A 24,041-nucleotide genomic window follows, 5' to 3' on the forward strand; every position below is an offset into this window, starting at 1 on the left:
AATATGTGAAGTGGTTTGAAGTGTTATTTCAAGGTGATCTTAGGTTAGTTTAAAATGTATATTTGGAACTAGTTAAGAAAAGATATGCTCATGTTAAGAGTGATCTTGAGTTTGATGATGCATTTATAAAGACAACCTCAAAAACTTGATGTGTAGTGGAAAAAATTTGTTAAATTGGGTTTTACTAAAATTAAAAATGTCTATGCTATGAAAGACACTATCAAGATAATGCAAAGAAAAGTCACAGACTGAGAGATAATATCTACAAAACATACATCTGATAAAGGACTGATATCCAAAATATACAAAGAATCCTTAAAACTCAACAATAAGGAAACAAACAACTGGATTTAAAAAAAGGAGAAAGGATCCAAACAGAAACTGTACCAAAGAAGATATACTGACGGTAAGTAGCATATTAAAAGATGCTCAACATAATTTGTCATTACAGAAATGCAAATCAAAACAATAGTGAGATACCACTGTACACTCAAATGGTTAAAATTTATGGCTAACAATACCAAAATCTGACAAATATGCACAGCGATAATTGCTGTTATTGCCAGAATTTTAAAGGGTACAGACACTGAAAGACAGCTAGCACTTTCTTATAAATCCAAACACAGTCTCACCATACTCTCCATCAATCATGTGCCCGGTATTTACCCAAATGCTATGAAGACTTATAGAACATAAAAATGTACACATAAATGCCTACTGCAGCTTTTTTCATAATCATTAAAAACTGACAGCAACTTTAGATGACTTTAAATAGGTTAATTGATAGATTATGGTACACTTGTACAATAGACTATTATTCAGTAATAAAAAAACTATCAAGCTACAAGAAAAAGTAGATGAATATTAAATACCTATTGCTCTGTGAAAGAAGTTTGAAAATGCTACCTACTGTATGATTCTAACTGTACTGTATAAACTTGTGTAGAAGGCAGAATTAGAGAGACAGCAAAAAGATCTGAGGTATCACAGGGGAAAGGAGAGGGAAGAGAATTGAACAGATAAAACACTGGGGACTTGTTTTTTTTTAAATTAAAACGATCTCTATGATACTGTAATGGTGGACACATGATATTATTCATTTGTCAATATGCATAGAATATTTGAGCATGAAGAGTGAACCTTACTTTATGAAATTTTTAAAAGTTACCATATGGGAAGTAGAGAGATTGCAAAATGGAATGCAGAATTTGACAAAAAGTATAACTATTAAAATGTATGAAACACAAACTATTATATATGTAAAATGGCTAAACAACAAAGTCCTACTGTATAGCACAGAGAACTATATTCAATATCCCATATTAAATCATAATGGAAAAGAATATGAAAAAGAATCTATATATATGTATAAATGTATTACTTTGCTGTACAGCAGAAATTAACACATTATAAATCAACTATACTTCAATAAAATAACTTTTTTAATGTATGAAACAATCTCACTGAAGTAGGTGAAGGAGATATGCTTAACAAAGTGACTTTGGAATTGAGACTATAAGATTAAAGGCAACAGGAACTGTACATCAGCACAGCAGTTAATAAGTTTTTTTTCTCCCACAGGGGTATAGCTTAACCATTCTGATAACACTATACATGTATACTGCAAATGAACAATTAAGTAAATTGATGGTGGATTTTGGAAACCAGATTTTTCATGGTAAGAGATTACAGAAAAGGTGAGAAAGCTAGAATGAGCCATGTTGTGATGTCTTTTAAGTTGGAGACATCAGTATGAACTCATGTTTAGCTTAATACAGATATGCACGGTTAATACAGAAATATTTACAATTACTGTATACACATGGGCTATACTTCCTTGTTCTGTTAGTTGAAAGTACCTGGGAGCAACAACTCCCCAGAAGCAACAAGCAAACCTGGCATCTGTATCTTGATTATTAATGCAATTCTCCAATAAAAGGTAACATATTAATCAATTAAATATTAGTCCAAATTACAATGCTATATTTTTTATTGCTAAGATTCTTAGAAAAGTTGATGTAATTAGGTTTTTAAAAGTATACTTTTCAAGGATTAAAAGATCATTTTTTTCAAGAATAGTTCCCAAAACTACTAATCTTTAGGAATACCTCCACATCCTCGTGCATCTCATTTGCTACCATGAACTACTGAAGAGAGGATAAATAAAATATATCATGCCACTGAGGAAACTTAGTTTTCAGTGAAATAATTTTTGTTCAAATAAAAATACATGTAAATATTTTATGAAGTATCCTGTAAGGAATTACTAAATGAATATTTTCTTTGAGTAAAATCTCATTTATTCAGTAGGCTATATTCAATGTTACAATCCTTTCTATAAATTTTGCAGGATTTTTAGGAGAAATGCTTCCTCCAAATTCGGGAACCCTTCTTATCTGATGGTTGGGTTCTAGTTATATTCTGGTTCTTCCTAAAATAGTTCAGGTCAAATGGAAGGACTGAAAAAAGTCCCTTTCAAGTTCTAAGTTTTAGACAACCTAGTACACAAATCAATCAAGAATTAATGACCATATATGAATAAAAAGTGAATTAATGACCATATATGAATAAAAATAAGCTCTCTCTTAGGCTCAGAGAAAAAATCCCATTACCCCCAATATGCAAGGTATTTTTTAATGGCTCTGTTGAACAACTTCTTACTTACCAATATAAATTGAAAAGTTCTCTACAACAGAGCTCTGAATCTCTATCATAAACTGATAGAGCTTGTGTCTCAGGCTACACTACCCAGAGATGGATAAACTGAGATGGAGAGAATGAGACAGAGCTAGGCAGAGCAGAAAGGTTTATCCTTAAACTGCTCACCATATACAAAATAGAAGCACAAATCAAGCCCACAGCCTGAAACCTGGCATGCCTAGGATACAGGGAGCCATGCCATACATAAATATATGAAATAAATTAAATACAATTAATAGAAAAATAATAGTTTTTTATGAATCTGTTGCCAAAAATTAGGAATTCCTTTTCTCACAGATGAAGCTGTTAGAGGCTGTTAAGGACACTACAAAAACACTTCCTCTGAAGTAAGGCAGAAGTCTCCACTCAGGAAATAATATGATGGAAAATTAATTCTTTCCTATCTCTTAGTACATCAACCCTAAATATCAAAGGCTATGGTCAACCAATGTGTGTCAATCTATTTTGGGGTGAAGGAGATTTACATAGGCCAATCTATACCCACTTTCATAAGGCCCCCTCACTGATACCTCTCTCTTTGCATGTCCTCCTCCTCCCCATGAGCTTAGGGCTGCCATAGGAGGTTCTTAAAAGTGCTAGATCTACATCAAGGCCACACTGCCTCTTAGGACAAAAATATTTCTCCTATTCAATATTCCAGCTCAAGTTTAAACACCTTTATTTGCATTTCTCTACTAAGTCTTTCACATCTATTTCACTTCTGAACTTAGTATGGAATATGTCTAGTGAAATAACCTTCATCTCTTGTGGATATTTAACATTTATAATCATTTCTTCTAACTCTGCCCATATCCCAATCCCTTGCCTTTCTATTGTACTTTGGTCTTCTAGGGCCCTCATATCCCAAAGGAAATCAGTCTCTCCTTTTCTCCATGAAGTCAGAAATGGAGAATCACCTGTAAAACTTTTAGCCTAAAGATGTTGTTGATAAATTTTGCAGCCTGGTCCATAGGAGCCCAAGGAAGACTAGTACTTCCAGTGATCCTCAAAATCTTCCCTGCCCTCGGCCTTGACACTTTTCAGGTTTGAATAACTTGTATCATTCCCAAGACAGAAGGGATACTCCTACCTGATCATCTATCCCTGCATCAGTGGAACACACTTTCTCTGTTGACCTCTAAGACTTTCAATTATTTTGTATGTTTATCTCATTCTTTCTCTCACACATGTAGGTCTAACAGTATCTACTGGTTTGAGATGGTTTCTTTTCTTTTTTTTTTCTATATATGTTTGGGCCTATTTTTATTTTATTAAACACTTCTTTAATTATATCTTGTAGAGTCTCACACAGTGAGAGATTTGAGGTCAGTGGATTCTGAATCCACATAGGTACCCATTTTTACCCTCCCTGACCTATGGGTACTTCTCCTTATCCCATTCATATATGCCAAGCCTCAAACTCAAACTCTCTTAAAGCAAAGTTGTTTTTCAAGCTCTATCACTATGTCTTTATTTGTTTCACTTTAATCTTTCTGCTGATCATTTTCTGAACACCAAAAACTATCTTATAAAACACCCTATGTGTCTCATGCCTGATACACAGAGACAGTGAGTTCCAAACATTACAAATTTCTTACTCTTTGATTTATAATTATGCAGAGTTTTATTTTTCTATTTCAACCCAAGAAAATGTATATATATGCCCTTTCAGAAGAATTCAGATTTATCTTTAGTTGTTCATGGATTAATATATACCAGTCCCTAGTGTTTTTATAACAGTATGCTTCTGAAAGACATAATTACTATCAGCATTTATCAAACAATCAAACTTGATACTCTGTTTTGTTTTGGCAAGGGGAGAGAGGACATAATACCAGGAGACTGAGGAGATGATCAATATATCCAATACCTATGTATTTCCTTCTTTGGTCTGAAATGTGATTTAGAACAAGTTAAATAGAATCAAAATCTGAGTTTGCTGATTTAATGCCTAGATAATAGTGTCCAGACCTAACAAGATAAGGTCAAAACCTCTTATACTCAGCTTGGTTTAAAACTTACCATTTGACCTGGGATTCTGGATGAAAAATATAATAAGGACAAAAAGTAATCTGATGTAGCACAAACTGCCACACCAACATATGCTGAAAATCTGGTATACAGTGCTCTGCTTATTTGAATTGAGCTTTAAAGTTTTTCCTTGAAAAAATATTTACTTACTTTTGTATTGCTGCCATTCCAAGCAACTCCAGCCAAAACAGGACAAAGTCACACACAGAAGGTTCACAAACAGCCTCCGTATGGGGTATGCCTCGACTCACACACTGGCGCTATGCATGCACGAGCATCAGTTCTCAGACAATATGATGGTGTGTGCTGGTTCTGCATGCTTACTTGCCCTTTTCCCTCTCCTGGTTTTAGCCTGTATGAAGGAGACAAAGGAAGTCAAGGGGAATCAGTTACTAGTTTTACTAGTGCTTCTCTAACAACACATTTGATACTATAACTGGGACATTAAGGCTAAAGAGGGACCCTCAGACTACTTTTCACAATATACATCTATATGTGTCAACATGTATTCATAGTACATGGTCATGGTCCAAGCCTGAAACACCAGCGAGACATCCATCTGAGTGTGCTGAGCTTGGACAGGTCCCACCACATAAGGAGACTATTGTATTTACATTACTCTCTGACTATCCTCGAAGGATGATCTTATCTATCTTAAAAAGACAATATTTTTTTGTTTTGTTTTTATTTTAATAAAGCTAAATTTTAGCCATAAAATTTAGCATTCTAGAAGTCAGCTATGCATTTTTTGAACACATCATATTCCTAGGTTAACATCAAGTCCAGAAATTATTTTTAATGAGTTGAATATAAAGAGAATCAGGAAGAAGACAAATAGAAATACAACTTGAATGCAAAACATAATAGTACTCTACTCTAGCCCTCCAAATTATATCTTTCAAATATATCACTGATCATCAAAATGGAAAAATATATATAGAAAAGGTGGGGTCCCCCAAAAAGCTGGTAATGATGTTGAGACTAAAAACTGATAAATTACAAGTGCTTTTTAAATGTGCTCTTTATTCTAAAAGAATGCAAATAATTATCCATAATCATCCATACTTCTTGTACTTTACAGATCAGTAGTTTACTGGATACAATTTTCCTAATTGTAGACTTAAAGTGAAAAAATATGGGATTGAGCTACTGCTATGTCCATCACTGGGGTTGCAATTTTGCTTAAGTAAATTCACTTTCTATGAGCTCCATTTGCTTCATCTATAACATAAAAGATCTATACTGAATGATCTGTTTTTCTAGCTATAAAATTCCCCAAACTTAATCTCCAATTTACTTTATAGGTAGGAAATTTAAGAATGAGCTCTGTCCATCTAATCAATATTGTGTAGTCACCAAAAATTGCACATTTCATATTTATTGCTAGGCATTGACAATAACTTTCATACACCTGTAATATTTACAAGTAAGAAAAAAAATTCAGTGTGTTGAAATCAAGGATCACACAGGATCATTATTATCATAAAGGTCATTACTTGGCTGTATTCTTAATTATATCCACAGATAGATAAACATGAAGAATGATCTTTTTATGTACTTCTTATGTTAAGTCCTTCCTCTATGACAATATGTTTTATTTTCCTTTGAATTGTTAATGGTAAAGGGACAATAAGATAATACATCTTACAGTGGGATGAAAGTGATTTATCCATTATTTTAAAGCTGTTCATGAGGAAGCAAATATCTTATTTTTAATGACTATTAATTTAATTAAGGTAATTTAAAAATCAAAATAAAAACTACCTGATATTTTAAAATTTAAATTAAATACTTAGTAAAAAAATGTTCTTCAAGATGTTGTTCACTCCTGGCTTCTATATTACAATTTCATTTTTTATTTGTATATTTATCTGACTAACATCATATTCCCTAAGATTTACATTCATGAAGAGATTTTACCTCTTTTGTTCATGGTAGGATAGCCAATGTCTAATAACATACTAGTTATTCTAGATATTCCCTCCAAAATTTGTTGAATTAATTAGTAAATAAATTAGCAAGTCTTTAATGGATTTTAGAGTTTGTTGAAGGAGATAAATACATACACAAATGACTATTAATGGCATGAAAGATAGGATGCTTAATATTATTATTAACAAAGGGCTATGTGAGTATAGAACAAGTGGTTATTAATTTCAACTTGTTCCCACAAGCTTCGTGGATGAGTTGGTATTTTAACCTTACCTTAAATAATAACCAGGAGTTAGATAAATTGAAATGAGACATTTTACAAGCAGGAAATAATACAGGCAAAGGCATGGATGCTCAAAATTTCCAGTCTAAAAGGTGAATATAGTTGAGAATAATGCAGGTTGCTGAAGGGAAGGAAATATGAAGCAAGACCTCTGAAGAAGTGAAAAACTAATAATTTTAATCTCTATTATTTGTGCTATGGAGAGCACAAGCAGCAATAAGAGCCTTGGTTTCCTCATCTTTGAAAGAGAAATAATAGGAAATAACCCACTGAGATATTAAGAAGTAAACAGGATAATGAAAGCAAAGTATGCCACATTTTTCCTAGCAAATAATAGGTTCTCAATAAATGATAACTGTGATTATTTTAAAAAAAGATCTTATTTTTGTATGATTTGTATCATTATTGAAAAGAGAGAATGGAAAAAAGAATACTTTCATGGCTTTCCAAATAGGGCAATTTGGATGAATACATGTATATACTCTATATATACAGGCAAGTTCCCAGCACATTGAGCTAACAGGGAAAAGAGCTGCAGAAATATAATCCCTGAAACTAAGAGAAGGAAGAATACCATCTGAGATTTAAGCATTTTAAAGCAACCTAAGGGGTCTAAAGCCAAGAGGATTTTTCAGTGTCAGGAATGAATTCATTAACATAGCTAAAGAAAGTCTGTCAATCACAGGACAGTTAGTCACTTTTTGAAACAGAGATGCAGATGAGTCTTTAAGGTATAAATCTGCATTCTCTTCAAGTACGATTCCAAGTCCTGAGATAGGAAGGAAGCCTGGGCTAGTGAAATTGCCAATTCCACTGGCAAGACTTCCTATCATGAAAATGCATGTGTCCATTGATTTTGACTTGATAGCATTAAAATTTCTAATTACCTAACTCTTTTTTTTTCTGATATAATACATACCCAGCAATCATGGGACTATATTTTGTTTTTCCATACAGATGTGCTTTTGGGGGAAAATATGTACTGGCCATGCTGAAGTAAGAATTTTATTTCATATAACATAATTCTTGTTATAAATTAATAAACTAACATTCTGATTGTTCTGATTGTATTTTGGTTGTTATGGTTACGTCTCCAAAAAGATATGTTGAAATCCTAACCCCAGCACTTGTGAATGTGACCTTATTTGGAAATAGGGTCTTTGCAGATATAATCAAGTTAAGATGAGGATATGTGGGATCAGGGTGGGCCCTAATTCAATGATAAGTGTCCTTACAAGAAGGGGAAATTTGGACAGAGAAACACAGAGTTACACAGGGAAGAACCCCATAGGATGACAGAGGCAGAGATTAGAGTAATACACTGACAAAGAAAAAAAAACACCAGGAATTGCTGGCAACCACCAGAAACTGGGAGAGGCACAGAACAGACACTCCCTCAGAGCTCTCCAGAAGGAAGCAAATTTGCCAACACCTAGATTTTGAACTTCTAGTCTCCAGAACCATGAGACAATAAATTTTTGTTGTTTTAAGCTGCCCACATTGTGAGTCTTTATTATGGTAGCTCTAGGAAATTAATGCAATAATTAAAGGAAATAATTTATTTTCCTATGCCCTGCAACTTAAAAAAATTTTTGTTTTCATAGACAGTTTTTTTTCATTTGTTGGTTTTGGCTTTACATATACTGGATCAAATATCTTTAGTGATACTTTTCTTAGACATTACTTTTGGAAACATTTTAAAGAAGACTCATGGAAATCAATCTATTCTGATTGAATACTTCTATTTAAAGAATTTGACATTTTTCAGAGTTGATCACGTGCAGCTGCTGTGTGATGTGTTATTGTCTTAGATGCTGTGTATGTATAGCACTTGCAAAATAAGCTCAGTCCTGGTTGAAGTAGGAAATAACTCTTCCATTGTTGCCATCAAACCGGATTCTATTTCTTAGCACAACAGAGCAATAAGTGTGTCTGTGGGTGTTGTTGTGGAAGCTATTAACTGAGAAATGTTCAAATATGTTTTTTATTTGGATTCTTTAGCTGCTAACTAAATTCGAGTTCTTGTTATTTTAGTAAGGAATAATGAAACATATCATCAATGAAAGTTAAAGGAACAAGGTGAATCAATCTAATGGGAGAATCTAAATCTTTCCAGGGATCTATCTAAGTCCATAAAAAAAGCACCCGTTGATAGGTAACAGCAGGGGATTAAAGACTGAAGCAGTTTACTGCAGGCTATGACTGACCTGATCCCTTAATCCATCTGTCTTTTTATATGAGAATGCTATGCTAATTAGCTGTGTAAATTGTTTCCTGATGACATTAATTTTGTGCCTTTTTGTTATTCTAGGCTTTGACTTTCACTGTGATAAAAATATACTAAGGGACATTTCCAATTTAGACGGTTCTGATCCTGATAAATTCCAACACAGAAGCAATGTTGTGGGGAAATATGCATAAATAGCAAACAATCAATCCTGGGGATAGACATAGAGGACTTTGGCTTCCTATATAATCGTTCCCTTTAGCTTCTAAAGCATTACATTAACACTCTTGAAATGTTGAAACATAATTCAAGGAGAACTTTTAGCAAATGCAATTTTCATTGCTCCATTTTCTTTGGAGAAAATCTAGACTTGAATATTAACATGGAGAAAGTAATGGAACAGATAGTCGTGATGTGAAATCTTATTAGTAAACAAGAGCTGCATCTGAAAAAATATTGTCATTAAAAGCTATGTAGTAGTTAATTGAGTTTTATATGAAATTTAGTGCTGGAAAGTTAATGACTAATGCAGCTATTTCACAGAGCTTGGTTACTACAGAGTCCATTATGATCTCCTTTTGCTTCAGAGCAACAATGAAATTAACCTCTCTGTTGTCCTGAAGGTGTTGTGTTCTGATAATGCATATCCCTTACAAGTTTGGGTAAATTATTTGCTTTGCATATAAATTAACCCTAAAGGTGAATCAATATTATCATAATGAAAATGTAGAGAATATTTGTATTGTAATAAAACAAAGATTTATAGCAAAGTATATCAAAGTCTTATGTCCAGATCCAATTTCAGGAGAATGAATTTAAAAAATATTTATAATGCACAAAAGAGAAAGAGAGAGAGAGAGAGAAAATTGAGGGGAAGGAAGAATGATTTTGGAAAGGAAAATATTTCATTATTTTTTGCATTAGTCAGGATGAAATAATTGAGAATGAATACATTTTGTTTTTCAGTATAAAAATAGTGAGATGGTTCTTATTTTACAATTCATAACATCTTCTGAGCTTCGCTTTATTGGGTATGTATTATCCTTTAGTTAAACTCTAATTTCAACATGTAAAGCATTACAGCAATAAGGTAAAGACCCAATTTTCACTTATATACAGTGGATTAGTAGTTATATTTCACTGCCAATAAAACATTTCCTTTTCTTCTTTTGCACTTCCAGAAACTTTTTTCCCTCATATTTTCCTGTGTTTTTCCTTCTTTAGTATTTCTTCTTTTAAAAATATGTGTGTAAATTATTTATAAATATGACTTTTTTCTTCTTTGAAATGATACCTAAATTCAAATTGCTTTTATCTGACTCAAAATTCAGAGGCGAATTCAGCAATGACCTGTTAAATGTTTGATAGTGTGTCACACTACATAAGGTACAAAAACTTTTGTCAATTGGAGGAGAAAAGTTAACACTTTCTCTGGCTCTCTATACTTAAAGAATATGTTTACCCATGGATATTGATCAAGAGACTTATGGGTAATATTTAGGTGGTAAAAAGGGAATAAATGATATTATGAGCATTTTTGTCAAGTAATAAATTTAGTCCTTCATGTTTACTTTTATTTTAACTGCAATAGGAATAATCCTGTTTTGTTTACTACAAAACATTCTTTAATCTCCTCCCTTACAGTTGAGCATTGGGTATAGCTTTGATATTCTTGGTTATTACCCATTGGGTTCAATGTTCCCTCTTTGTTTCTAAATTCCAAAAGCAAAGTGGAATCTAAAGTACAATAATAATCATTAATAATTTATAGAATGCTCATTTGCAAAACAAAATCAGGGACACTATAGGCAATAATAAGCACACATTAAACCAACTGGGCACTGTGCTCAGAAAACCTTCCAAGTACACACAATAGGCAAGAAAATAGTTTGTGTGTATGTGAGGAGAAATAAGTAAGAGAAAACAGTGCATGAAAGACTTGCAAGCAGAACATCTAGGGAGTCAAGATTCCCAAACTTCCATAGGAAACAAAAATATTTTGAAGTTCTTCCTGTTGGGTCTACTAACTGTCTTTCAATGTATGATAGGTACGAATCCCATCAGAAGTCATTGAATGTATTCTAAAAATTTCGAATTTGCTAGGTCTAGGTGTAACAGATTATTTTAGGTTTTGCAAGTTACCAAGTGAGGAGTTTTAGGGCCACCAGATAGCTACAGGTTTGTGAGACTTTTCATTGTTGGATATGATGTAAACCAGTTCTTTTCTCCTATGATTTATTGAAGCTACAGCACTCTACTTGGGATGGCATGTGATTATAACAAGGGAGAATCACATGCCATCACTAAAGAGTCTCATGTAGGTGTTTTCTCACCTCATAGAACAGTACTTGCACTTTCTTAGGTCAGGTCTCTCCTGGCAAATTAAAGCAGGAAAATGCTCCCATGAGCTGAAGAAATCTATGAAAGTTAACCTACTGAAATGTTGCCTCTGACTTCCTTTAGGTAGGCTTTCACAGGTTATAGGTGTGAAGAACAACAGCAAACACAAAATGTTAAAAATATTTTCTTTCTGATGGAAAAGTGCTTCAAAATTCTATTCTGTGTAAGCTTGAGAGTTGAACACTAATTTGCTTAATATGCACTTATTATAAAACACTACTTGGGTAGGCACAACCCAGCTGTAATTGGCAAGAGAGCAACTAGGGATATACATTTACTTTTGCAATTATATCCAAACCAGGAGAAGAATACATGTGAAAAGTCTTCAGCTAGGATTAAAAAGTTAACATGATGATTAAATTTAATTCTACTCAGTACAAATAATATTTGGTAGAGTTTTAGGCACTTACTTCATATCCTAATTCTCAACTTGTAACCAAGGTTATTGACAGTAAATATCATGGGATTAACCAGGTAAATAAATTACTTCTTTGGAATATGAATTTTTTTCCTGAATAATATTCAGTGAACTGATAAATCTGTTTTGTTAAATTGAAACCTAGGTTTCAGGGATAATATATTGATACTCAATAGGATGAACTGTTTACATTGAGAAAATGAATTTTACTCCATGAAACTATTACTTATCAGGAATAACTGTTACTAAAGCTTATTTTCAAGCCATGTAAAAGAGAATGACTCTTGTGCCAACTTCTCCTTAGGCTGTGAAATTTTATATTGGCAAAAGTATTTAGATATGAAATTCTGGAAGTCTTTGAACATAAAGTTTTTGATTAGTTACACCATAATTAAATAATATTTCTCTAACAGTGTGTGTGTCTTAGGGGTGGAGGGGCAGAAGGTTTGGAAGTAAACATCTCACTAGTAGGATAGCATGCCCACTGTCTAAAATTTACTTCTCTTGGTTGATTCTATTAATTGAGCTGTTTGGATAATTCTGAATGAGTATAGAAAACAACAGAACTATTGTTTCTAAAGAAAACTATGGGAAGGGGTATACAAAGGCTTCACTTATGCAAAGGCTATTAAAAGGGGAACTTGTTTTTTTCTTCTTAAAATTCTTAGCTTGGGGCTTCCCTGGTGGTGCAGTGGTTGAGAATCTGCCTGCTAATGCAGGGGACACGGGTTCGAGCCCTGGTCTGGGAAGATCCCACATGCCGCAGAGCAACTAGGCCCATGAGCCATAACTACTGAGCCTGCGCGTCTGAAGCCTGTGCTCCGCAACAAGAGAGGCCGCGATAGTGAGAGGTCCGTGCACCGCGATGCAGAGTGGCCCCCGCTTGCCACAACTAGAGAAAGCCCTCGCACAGAAACGAAGACCCAACACAGCCAAAAGTAAATAACTAAAATAAAATAAAATAAAAAGGTAAATGTACCATTAAAAAATAAAAAAAGGAATCTTAAAAAAAAAAAAAAAATTCTTAGCTTGACCAGTCAAATTTAGCACTGTTTCTTGGAGAAACATAAATATCCAAGTAACATAAATGGATTCAGTCATGATTAACTGAGTCAAAGGGATTTAATTTTTTTTAATTGTTTTACCAAGTGGCTAATAAGATTTACTCCATGTCTTTTTCTAACAACTTTACCGGCCCATTGTTTAGTGCTGGACATATAGAACACAAAGAGTTAAGTTCTGAGGATGATTGTTACAAACTGTGGGAAATAAAGGACTTTATATGACATTATTTTGAAAGCAAAAAGTGATTTCCATGCAAAATATTTTATAACTGAATGCTCTTTCAAGATTATATATACTGGTTATTTGTTGATCTATTTCTACCCAATGTCAAAATTTCTCATCTTTTCATTCAAATAAACATTAACTGAATACAAGTTGTGTCCCAGGAATCAATGACAAGTAAGATTCTTAACCTCAATAAGCATATGGTTGGAGGCTAAATAAAGAACATAAACCAAAGTAATTATAGTAGAGTGTTTTAGTCATATATTAGTGTTAAGAATAGGGGGCTATAAGAAAAATTGAAAGAACATCTAACTGAATCTTTGGAGAGTTAAAAGCTTTCTTTTGAAAATAACCTCTAATGAAAGTTCTAAAGGACAAATAGGAATTAACCAGAAAAAGCAGAAAGAACATTTTAGGTGTCAAAAGTAATTGTTCACAGGCAGGAAGGAGATTATTAAAATGTTCACTAATGTACGTGGTTGATTTTGTTCAACGTTTTGAAACTAATATCATGTAGTCTACACCACAGTTCATATCAGAATCTTTGGTACATATGACCATGGTTCTGTGAGGTTTTGATAGGTATTACTTGAATAAAACTAGAGGTGTTCAGTATCTACATGCATTTAGGGGAAATAATGTGCTTCCTAAAAATTTAGTATTTTTTCCTGAATGATTTCTTTTTAATAAATTAAAGCACAATGTGAATTTCCAGAAAGTATTAATAGTAAGCAGTACTTTCCAAAATCTTGTGACCAAGAAACTCTTTACCCATAGAACAACTCTTAGAATGCGTTTCCTGAGGAATATGCTTTGAGAAATGCTGCCCTGATTATGAATGGATATGAAATTTTCCAAATCCAAGTTCTTTGTAGTAGAGATGACTAAAAGCATGGGGGAAAATTATAAAGTTTGATAGCAAACTCTAATAGTTTGAATGGTGTCCGCTCCCCAAACTATTTACACCTGGAACCTCAAAATATGGCCTTATTTGGAATAAGGGTCTTTGAAGATATAATTAAGGTAAGGATCTAAGATAAAATCATCCTGGATTATGATGAGTTCTAAATCTAGTGATAAGTGTTCTTATAAGAGAATAGACAGAGACAGAAAGAGAAGGCCATGTGAAGACAGAGGCCGAGATTGAAGTGATGTGTCTAAAAGCCAAGGAACACCAAGAACTCCTAACAGTGTGGAATGGATTTTTTCTCAGAGCTGCCAGTAGGAACCAGCACTACAAACATGTACACTTTAGACCTCTGACCTCCAGAAGTGCAAGAGAATGAACTTCTGTTATTTGAAGCCACTAAGTTTGGTGTAATTTGTTATGACAACAGTAGGAACCAAACGTGAGGATATATTGCTTTTCCACTCAGGCTATATAGTTCAACAAATTATAACCTTGACACATAGTATTACCAAATGATCAGTGAATCATGATGCCTCTTCAATTCCTGTCCTTACAGTGTCCTCTCAATCTGAACACAGGTTAGCCTTTTGAGTTACTTGAATCAAAAGAATACAGCAGAAATGACATTGTACAAGTTTCTGGCCTAGGCCTAAGGAGGCTTTCTAGTTTCCCTTTCTTCCTTCTTAGCCCTGAGCCACCGTGCAAAGATGTCCAGATTAGCTTTCTTGAGGCTGAGCGTCCCCATGGTGGAAAAGGCCCAGGAGAATGGAGGACCAGGAAGACAGAAAGGAAGACCTGGTCATCTCCTAGTCTCTCCTGCCCAACATATAAATGGGGCCATCCTGGAACCTCTAGTCCCAGTAGAGCTGCCCACTGAATATAAACACATGGGAGAACCTAGCCAACACCATCTGGAGGAAAGGCAAGCCATGCAGCTGAGTTCAGCCCAGATTGCAGAAACACGAACAGATAAATGCTTGTTGCTTAGTTGTTTTAAGCTGAATGTTTGGGAGTGATTTGTTATACAGCCACAGAAAACTGTAATCAGCTAATATTATCTTCAAGTATTTATTTTTAAAACACGGAAAGACAAAAACAGATTATGAATAGAATGCCAGTCAGTATGCTATAGCAAAGGCAGATCTGACTTCTTTCTACCAATTAAGAATTTCGATCAACTTTCCTGTATCTTTTTCAATCCTATCATCCATTAACTTTAAACCTCTGGGGAAAAAAGTGCAAGCCACCCTTAAGTAAATAGAGACTACTTTTCATGAATACCCAAAGAGAAAGTTTTATTAACATTCTGCAAAAGTATAGCCAGAATACAAAGAGCCGAATTGGAATTTTAGCATGTTTGACACTCAACTTTTATGAGAAACAGACAAATGACTACTTAATCTCTAGGATATATTTTAAAAGGTTGCATCATAAGTACAGCATAGACTAAGAGCATCTCTTATAACCTTTATCTTCAGATCACTGCAGACAGCTGATATTCATAATGACCATGCATGATCTTAAAATGGCTTCTGGACATTAACAGTTAAATTCTGATCAGTTGTGGTTTTAAACATTTAGATATTTTTTGAGGTCTTTTAAAAATATATATTTGCAATGCACATAAGATGTACAGTTAATCGTCAGGTGATTGGACGTCAAATTAACATATATCCCATTTTTTAGCCATTACTAGATATAATCTGCTTAAAGATATAAGTGACAACTAACTATTGTTACAAATGAATTCTTATAAAAACAAGTTATTCAAATCATACACACACATACATACACACACACACACACACACACACTTTTATGCCCATATGTCTGTGGAGTGTGAGAGAAGTCCCTAAATATAAAATTATATTAGAATTCTTATAGCAAATAAGCTAACAAGAGAATTGAGCCAACATGGTAACTTAGTTTTGGTCTTGTGAAGGATGTGCTCTCTTTCTCTGACCTAGTCTTTTTATTAAATGAAAGTGGGCACACAATGACTACACATCTACTTTCTGTGGACACATAAATTGTATATTACATGGAGAAATGAGAAAATAATCCTGATTTTACTTAATCTTTATATTAGAAAGCTTAATAGACTGTATAAAATTAATGTTTTGAATCCATTCACTTACAGTATTGCTACTTTTTTTTCAATTTTCTTTCCCCTTCATATTTGGCTTTATTTCTCTTCTTTTTCTCCCAATTTCTTCTTCTTCCTTCTCTCCTCTTCCTCCTCCTCTTCCTCTTTTGTTTTTATTATGAAATATGCATTCAGAAAAGCCCATATGGATATTGTTACTTATCTCAAGGAACCTAGATTTAACTTAGTGCTATTTCTGCATCTTCTCCTTCTTCCTTTTCTTCACTTTGTTTGTTTTCTATTTTGTTTTATTTTTCTTCTTAATAGAAGCTACAACTATGATTTTTCCTCTCATTGTATAGATGATTTTTAAGGCTAAAAATCAATTTTAATGGTAATTTTTCATAGGAAAGAAACAGCAAAATATTTTGCAAACAAAATTTACTATATATAAGTAAATAATAACCATTTCTACTAAGATAATATTGCAACTGGTTTTCTTTCATCCCTGGCAACATTTTTATCTGACATAGTCTCTGCTATTTCTAAGTTCAATGTCCTGCAGCAAACGTTGCCAGCAATACGGAGTACTTTCAATTAGTAGTTCTCTACTTCTCTGGTCGCTAAGCAACTGACCTATGGTGAGGAATACATAATGATCTGCACATCCACCTTAAAGTGGTGGAAAGTATAGGCTTCACAACTTTCACTTACTCTCTTATGTTGATGCTACAATAAATAGTTAAATGCATGGTAATATTTGACATTGGTTTGCTAAAATAACCTTAAAGGCTAAATTAAGCTCTGGACAAAGGTAGGACTAAACATGACACAGAATATTATATTTGTCTTTCATATATGTTATCATATTGTTTACAGGGAGAACAAGTAATCAGGTTAATAAATTGTTAAATGTGTATAAGCTAATCACCATTGAAGGCAGAATTCAGCACATAGCAGAAATAGTGAGAGGGCTAAGGAGAAGCAAGCTGGACAAAAATGGGGAAACTAAATAGCAAATAAAATGAAAATTAAAAATGAAAACCATTATGTTTGATATGTATGTGAGTGTTCAGTAGAGTGTCTTCATGTGTGTTAGAAAATAAAAAAAGAAATAGTCAGATTCAGCAGGAAAAATTAGGCACTTGAACCTTGGATATTTTTATTCTATTCTTCTAACATATTTTTATTGGTTTGTATTCCATTGACTACTATATGCACTGACCCTCATTGAATCCACTCAATAAAGAGGAGAGACTGTATCTCCTCTTTATCAGTAGAGCTGTTTAGAAAGATGTTTTACCCTGTTTCTTATATGTATTTTGTTCAATTTGTACATTGTATTTTACAAACTGCTTTAGAACAGTGGAATAACTTTCCTTCATATGATATAGAGGTTTTGATATATTTTGAACAAATGAAAAATAAATTATTGAAATTTATGTTCTCATAATGTACAATAAATGCAGTATCAGTGGAAACAATATTACTGAGATTAATAAAAACAGTAATCCTAATGTACTTTCAAAGTTAGGAAAAAAACCTGACTATTTACTGAAAAGCAACAGCTAACTTCATGTTATGCAATGAAAAAGACTTGAAATTTTAAATAGGACTTATATTATTTTTGATAATGCCGTTGTATGCATTTTAAGTCCTTCTAGCATGATGGCTAGGACTTTTAATTTCCCTTTTAAACCACACACTGAATGCATCTGTGAAAAATGACCTATAAATATACAATATAAATTTAATTACATATCTTCAGTGGGATCTGTCTTCTTAGTTTAGCATATGTTTATGCAAAACTATTCTATTTGGTAACGTATAATTAAAAAAAAAAACCTAGTAGACCTTGTTCTAACCTCTTCTCGGGTGGTATCAGAGAAGACCAAGTGGGAATGTAGGACTTTCTTTTCTTTCCTACCAAGAGTAACAATGTGCCCCTCTCCTCCCCCATGTGCTTCCTCTCCTTTGGGTGATGTCAAAGGAGACCGAGTGAGAAACTGGTACTTTCACGAGCATCTAGTGGTAACAAGGACCAAGGCCTCCTGATACATACCCTCCCTTTGTGAAGCCCACATAGGGAGCAAACACAAGAAGCCCCTCATGCTCTCCTAAGGAGTCTGAGTGGAAAACCTGGACTTTTACTCCCACCTAGCAGTAACAAGGCAGCCTCCACTTTCACCCTATGTCATGTCAGAGGAGATTTACTCACCAAAATTTAAATAAAATACAGTCTTGTAATACTCAGAATGCCCTGAATACACTGAAAATTACTAAGCATACCAAGAAACAGAATCGTCATATCTTCAGTGAGAAGATAACACATGCCAACATAAAGATGACACATAAACTAGATTTATCCAACAAGGATTTCAAAGACACCATTATAAAAATATTTTAATGAGCAGTTATGAATAGGCTCAAAACAAATGAAACAAATGGAAAGCTTTACAAATAAATAGTAGGTATAAAGAACCAAGTAGAAATTCTGGAACTGACAATTATAGTAACTAAAAATTTTTTAAAACCCTCAATATTCTAAATAGTAGAAAAAAGAGGATGGAGGAAAGAATAAGTGAACTTGATAAAAAGATCAATACAAATTACCAAATCTGGAGAATAAAGACAAAATAGACTGAAAACAAAGAAACAAACAAAACCCCCAGAAATTCAAGGACTTGTGGGACTGCAACAAAAAATCTAATATTTATGTCATCAGAGTTTCACAAAGAAAGGAGAAAAATGGTGGGGCTAAAAGTATATTTGAAGAAATAATGGCTAAAATATTTCCAAGTTTGGAAAAAAACAAGCCAAGATTCAAGAACTGAGCAAACCCCAAAAGGATAAATCCAAAGACATTCACACCAAAACAGAAACCAAACAAACATACAACTTCAGTAAACAAACCAGAGAATAAAATCTTGAAAGCAGTAAGAGTGAAACAACACTTTACTTACAGGGGAAAAACAATTTCAATGAAAGTGGATTTCTCATCAGAAACCGTGTAGGCCAGAGGAATAAGTGACATATTTTTCAGGTGTTCAAAGGCAAAAAATGTCAACCCAGAATTCTATATTAGGCAAAACTTTCCTTCAGAAACTAAGGGAAATTAAAAACATTTTCAAAAGAAGTAAAAGTAAAAATTTGTCAGCAGACCTACCCAAAAGAATGGCCAAAGGAAGCTCTTGAAACAGAAATAACATGATAAAAGGTGTCTTAAATCATCAGGAGGGAAGAATGAACAGCAAAGAGACCAAAAGTATGGGCATACAATAAACTCTCCCTCTTCTCTTGTGCTTTCTAAATTATATTTGACTTGAAGCAAACAGTGTAACAATGTCCAATGTGGTTCTCAGTGTGTCTAAAGGAAATAAATTAAAAAATTATGAACAGGGGTGGGTAAAAAGATTTTGAGGGAGGTAGGATTTTATACTTCACTAGAAGTGTTCAGTGTTTTGATAGCACCGGTGGTTATAGGAATCTACATGTGTGATAAAATGTCAGAGAGCTATACACACACATTTTATAAATGTCAATTTCCTTTTTTTAAAAATAAATTTATTTATTTATTTTTGGCTGCGTTGGGGTCTTCATTTCTGTGGGCGGGCTTTCTCTAGTTGCAGCAAGCAGGGGTTACTCTTCAATGTGGTGCATGGGTTTCTCATTGCAGTGGCTTCTCTTGTTGTGGAGCACGGGCTCTAGGTGTGCCGGCTTCAGTAGTTGTGGCACACGGCTTAGTTGCTCTGTGGCATGTGGGATCTTCCCGGACTAGGGATTGAACCCGTGTCCCCTGCATTGGCAAGCAGATTCTTAACCACTGTGCCACCAGGGAAGTCCCAATTTCCTGGTTTTGATATTGTACTATAGTTACTAAAAATGTAACCACTGGGGAAACCTGGTGAAGGAGTATGAGGGACCTCTCTGCATTATACTGCAACTTTCTATAAACCTTTATTTTAAAACTGACAGTTACCAAAAACCTTAATAGAAATATGGTCAACAGACTAATAGTTTCATATGGAGGGCAGAATGATTAAAAAGAATAAGAGGGCTTCCCTGGTGGTGCAGTGGTTTAGAGTCCGCCTGCCGATGCAGGGGACACAGTTCGTGCCCCGGTTCGGGAGTATCCCACATGCCACGGAGCGGCTGGGCCCGTGAGGCATGGCTGCTGAGCCTGCATGTCCGGAGCCTGTGCTCCACAGCGGGAGAGGCCACAACAGTGAGAGGCTCGCGTACTGCAAAAAAAAAAAAAAAAAAAAAAAAGAATAAGAGATTTTTTTAATATAAATAAGTGAAGGCATCCATGAAAGAGATGGCTTTGCAGTTGAATAAGTCCAATGCTGAAAGAGCATAGGGAATAATACAGAATTTATGTCAGATATTTCAGAAGGCCAAAATCATTTCCAGTTGAAAATTTCTACATTCATGATACCAAGGAATCTGAGAGCTCTTGATCTACACAATTATCCTATTTCTAAAATATGAGTGAATATTCTCTTTATCCTAAACCATTCAGACATTAAAACTATCATTGATAATCATTAACCACAGGGGAAAAATGGAGATGAAAGGAAAAGAAATAAGATATGGGAAAAGTAAAAAGAAGAATATTAAACTTCAAAAGCTTCCTCAGAAAGTTTCACCCAGATATATTTTAACAGCGACTGTGCCATAATGTCACTACAGGTTGTTGCTTATTGCTCTTTTGCTGAGTGAATATACTTTATGAACATAAATAAAAAGACTGTACCCATTATAGGTAGAAGATTATCAAAAATGTCTATATTTATATAAAAGTTTCAAATCAAAGTGGATCCATTTCTGTTGTTCTGCTCACAGGGAGATGGTTACTGTCCTGTGCTTCTTTAATGAAAGGGCCAAGAAGTATACTTACTTGTAATAGACAATAATCATTTTAGCTAAAATCCATCAGCTGATATTTATTAGATAACGTTGGCACATTATCTGCCACTTCAAGAATGTGGAAATGTTTAGAAAATGGCCTTCACGATATCTGTAGAATTTTTCAGAACTGTCAAGTTTGCTTTGAATCTTTTTGTCTATATTTTAGTTCCAAAGGAATCATTTTTAATAAAATATTTTCATGATTTGCATGTACCTTTCAAGGAATCTTGGAACCCTATTTGTAACGTTTATCTCTGACTAAATTCCAAAACGTTGAGATTTTTAAAATGTTCACAGAAAATCACTGCAATTTACAGGTTAGAGATATAGAAGCTACACAATTCTAATATAAATATTGTGGTGTTGACCCTTCATCATAAAAAACATATTAATAACTAACTTACAGTGTTTTGCCATATCCACACACACACAAAAATGCATCACTCAAACTCATTAATATCTGCCTAGCATTAAAACAATGGATGTGGACATTATTGCTAAGGAGGGTCAAATGATTTCAGGTCAAATGACTGTAAGTATGTCACTTGAGCAGACATATCATCATGAGCAGAAGAAAGTAAAACTATTTTTGTCCAAAAGATATGGGCTAAATCATGTTTCCTATATTGATGGCATCAGTTATTCAATGGATCTACTGGAATTCTCTTGCTGATCTTATAAAGCTTTTTGATAGCTTTTCCCAGAACACTTTAAAAAGTGTTTTATACTCTCACAACTTTTTATTTTTATTTTTTTCTTTTTGCGGTATGCGGGCCTCTCACTGTTGTGGCCTCTCCCGTTGCGGAGCACAGGCTCCGGATGCGCAGGCCCAGCGGCCATGGCTCACGGGCCCAGCCGCTCCGCGGCACATGGGATCCTCCCAGACCGGGGCACGAACCCGTATCCCCTGCATCGGCAGGCGGACTCTTAACCACTGCGCCACCAGGGAGGCCCCTCTCACAACTTTTTATTGTCTAATGACTTATTGAACAAACTATAGTTGTTTAAATAATTGCTAAAATGTATATTGAAATAAAAAATAACAATCATAATGTCACTACAGGTTGTTACTGATTCTTAAATATTCTCTACCATTAGTTTCATGGCCTAATTGTTTTAAGTTACACACATTATTTCTTTTACAAACAATACAGAAGGTAACACCTAGGGCTATACAAAAGTTAGATAGTATATGTATTTTGTTTCCTTGATCTTTTTGTGGACTAAAATAGCCTACTTTATTGTTTTTTTATTTTTTAAACATAAATTTATTTATTTATTTATTTTTGAGTGTGTTGGGTCTTCATTGCTGCGCGGGGACTTTTTCTAGTTGCAGCAGGTGAGGGCTAGTCTTTGTTGCGGTGTGTGGGCTTCTCACTGCAGTGGCTTCTCTTGTTGCAGAGCACAGGCTTTAGGCGTGTGGGCTCAGTAGTTGTGGCTCACGGGCTCTAGAGCGCAGGCTCAGTAGTGTGGCGCACGGGCTTAGTTGCTCTGTGGCAAGTGGGATCTTCCCGGACCATGGATCGAACCCGTGTCCCCTGCATTGCAGGCAGATTCTTAACCAATGTGCCACCAGGGAAGTCCCTAAAATAGGCTATTTTAAATGGCCAATTTTTAACAATGTTCTGTAAAATTTTATAAATCACCATGTGATTTGCAATTTACAAATTGAATCTATGTATTTTATATATACATATATATATACCCATCCAGAAATACTATTGTAGAAATATTTAAAGTATTAATATATGTATGTACCTTGTGTGTTAAATATAGTTAGAATTTTCCCTAGGGTTTTTCTCTCTCTCTGAATATGTGTGTGTGTGTGTGTGTGTGTGTGTATTCTTAGAATACTCTTTGCCTCTTGTTTTTCTGATTACTGACTCGTTTTGAGATTATTGTACTCAAGTGCAAGAAATAAATATGCTGAATGGCAGGGGTATTAGACAACTGGGTAAAATGTCAAAATTAGAGTGACGTAAAATAAAAAATCAGAAACTTAAAAAAGTAGAAAATGAAAATACAACCTTGTGAAAGGTTTCCATTGTAATATACATGCATATTAATGAAAATAAGACTAAATTGGTTGCTGAAAGATATAAATGGACAGTAGTACTTTATTAATATGTTAGTAAGAAAAGATTTTGACAGGAATGGGAAATTCTACAAATTTTCATGTATATAATTTTCACTCAGTGGTGAAAGTTATTTACATAGCACTTCATGTGCTACTTTAAAAGTAGACCATTAATACTCAGAACCAGTACCTAACCCCTTTTCATTTTTTTTCTACCTTCTGTAATGACTGTTAAAATGCAAATCCAATCAATCTGCCTCTATGTAGATACCGCTATGTAATAGACACATGTTTAAGACATAGTAAACATAGGAACATAGGCTGGATTTCAGCAAGTCAGAAATGGTAATAGAAAAAAAAGAAAAAAGACTGATTCCAAGAACAAAATGTAATGACTAAGTCATTTTTCACTTTTTCTAGATATGGGCAGAGTTTTTAATTAATTTTTTAAATGTTTCGAGAAGAGCAGGTATTGCTGAATGGTATAATATTTGGGACTACACTTCCAGTGTATAAATTACAAGGCTGATGATTTATATTACTTTATTTTGACATTTAGAAATAGCTCAAGTATAAATATTGTAAAATGTGTTTTTCCTAGGTTTTTTTTTTCTAACTTGAGAGTGAAGGTAAAAGAAGCTACTTATAAATACTACTAAGTCCGTATCTACTTGTTCCTAAATAAATCTTGATATATCATAAGGATCAAATGATATGGATATCCTAACTGACTCCAAACCTGAGTCTACTCTTTCACGAGAAGGGAAAGGCCTTTA

The 24,041-nt window shown here is 34.0% G+C and overlaps 1 long non-coding RNA gene across 1 annotated transcript in view; it reads right to left on the reverse strand.

Annotated features, from left to right (window-relative positions):
- The window catches only part of LOC132489286 (uncharacterized), a 409,107-nt gene that overhangs the window by 361,772 nt on the left and 23,294 nt on the right, over nucleotides 1–24,041 (reverse strand). Inside the window, exon 2 of the long non-coding RNA XR_009531851.1 lies at nucleotides 4,882–5,083. This is a non-coding gene — a long non-coding RNA (uncharacterized LOC132489286). The remainder of the gene's footprint in view (nucleotides 1–4,881; nucleotides 5,084–24,041) is intronic.

This window comes from Mesoplodon densirostris, chromosome 4 (genome assembly GCF_025265405.1).
Source record: "Mesoplodon densirostris isolate mMesDen1 chromosome 4, mMesDen1 primary haplotype, whole genome shotgun sequence".
In the NCBI taxonomy this organism is placed as follows: domain Eukaryota; kingdom Metazoa; phylum Chordata; class Mammalia; order Artiodactyla; family Ziphiidae; genus Mesoplodon; species Mesoplodon densirostris.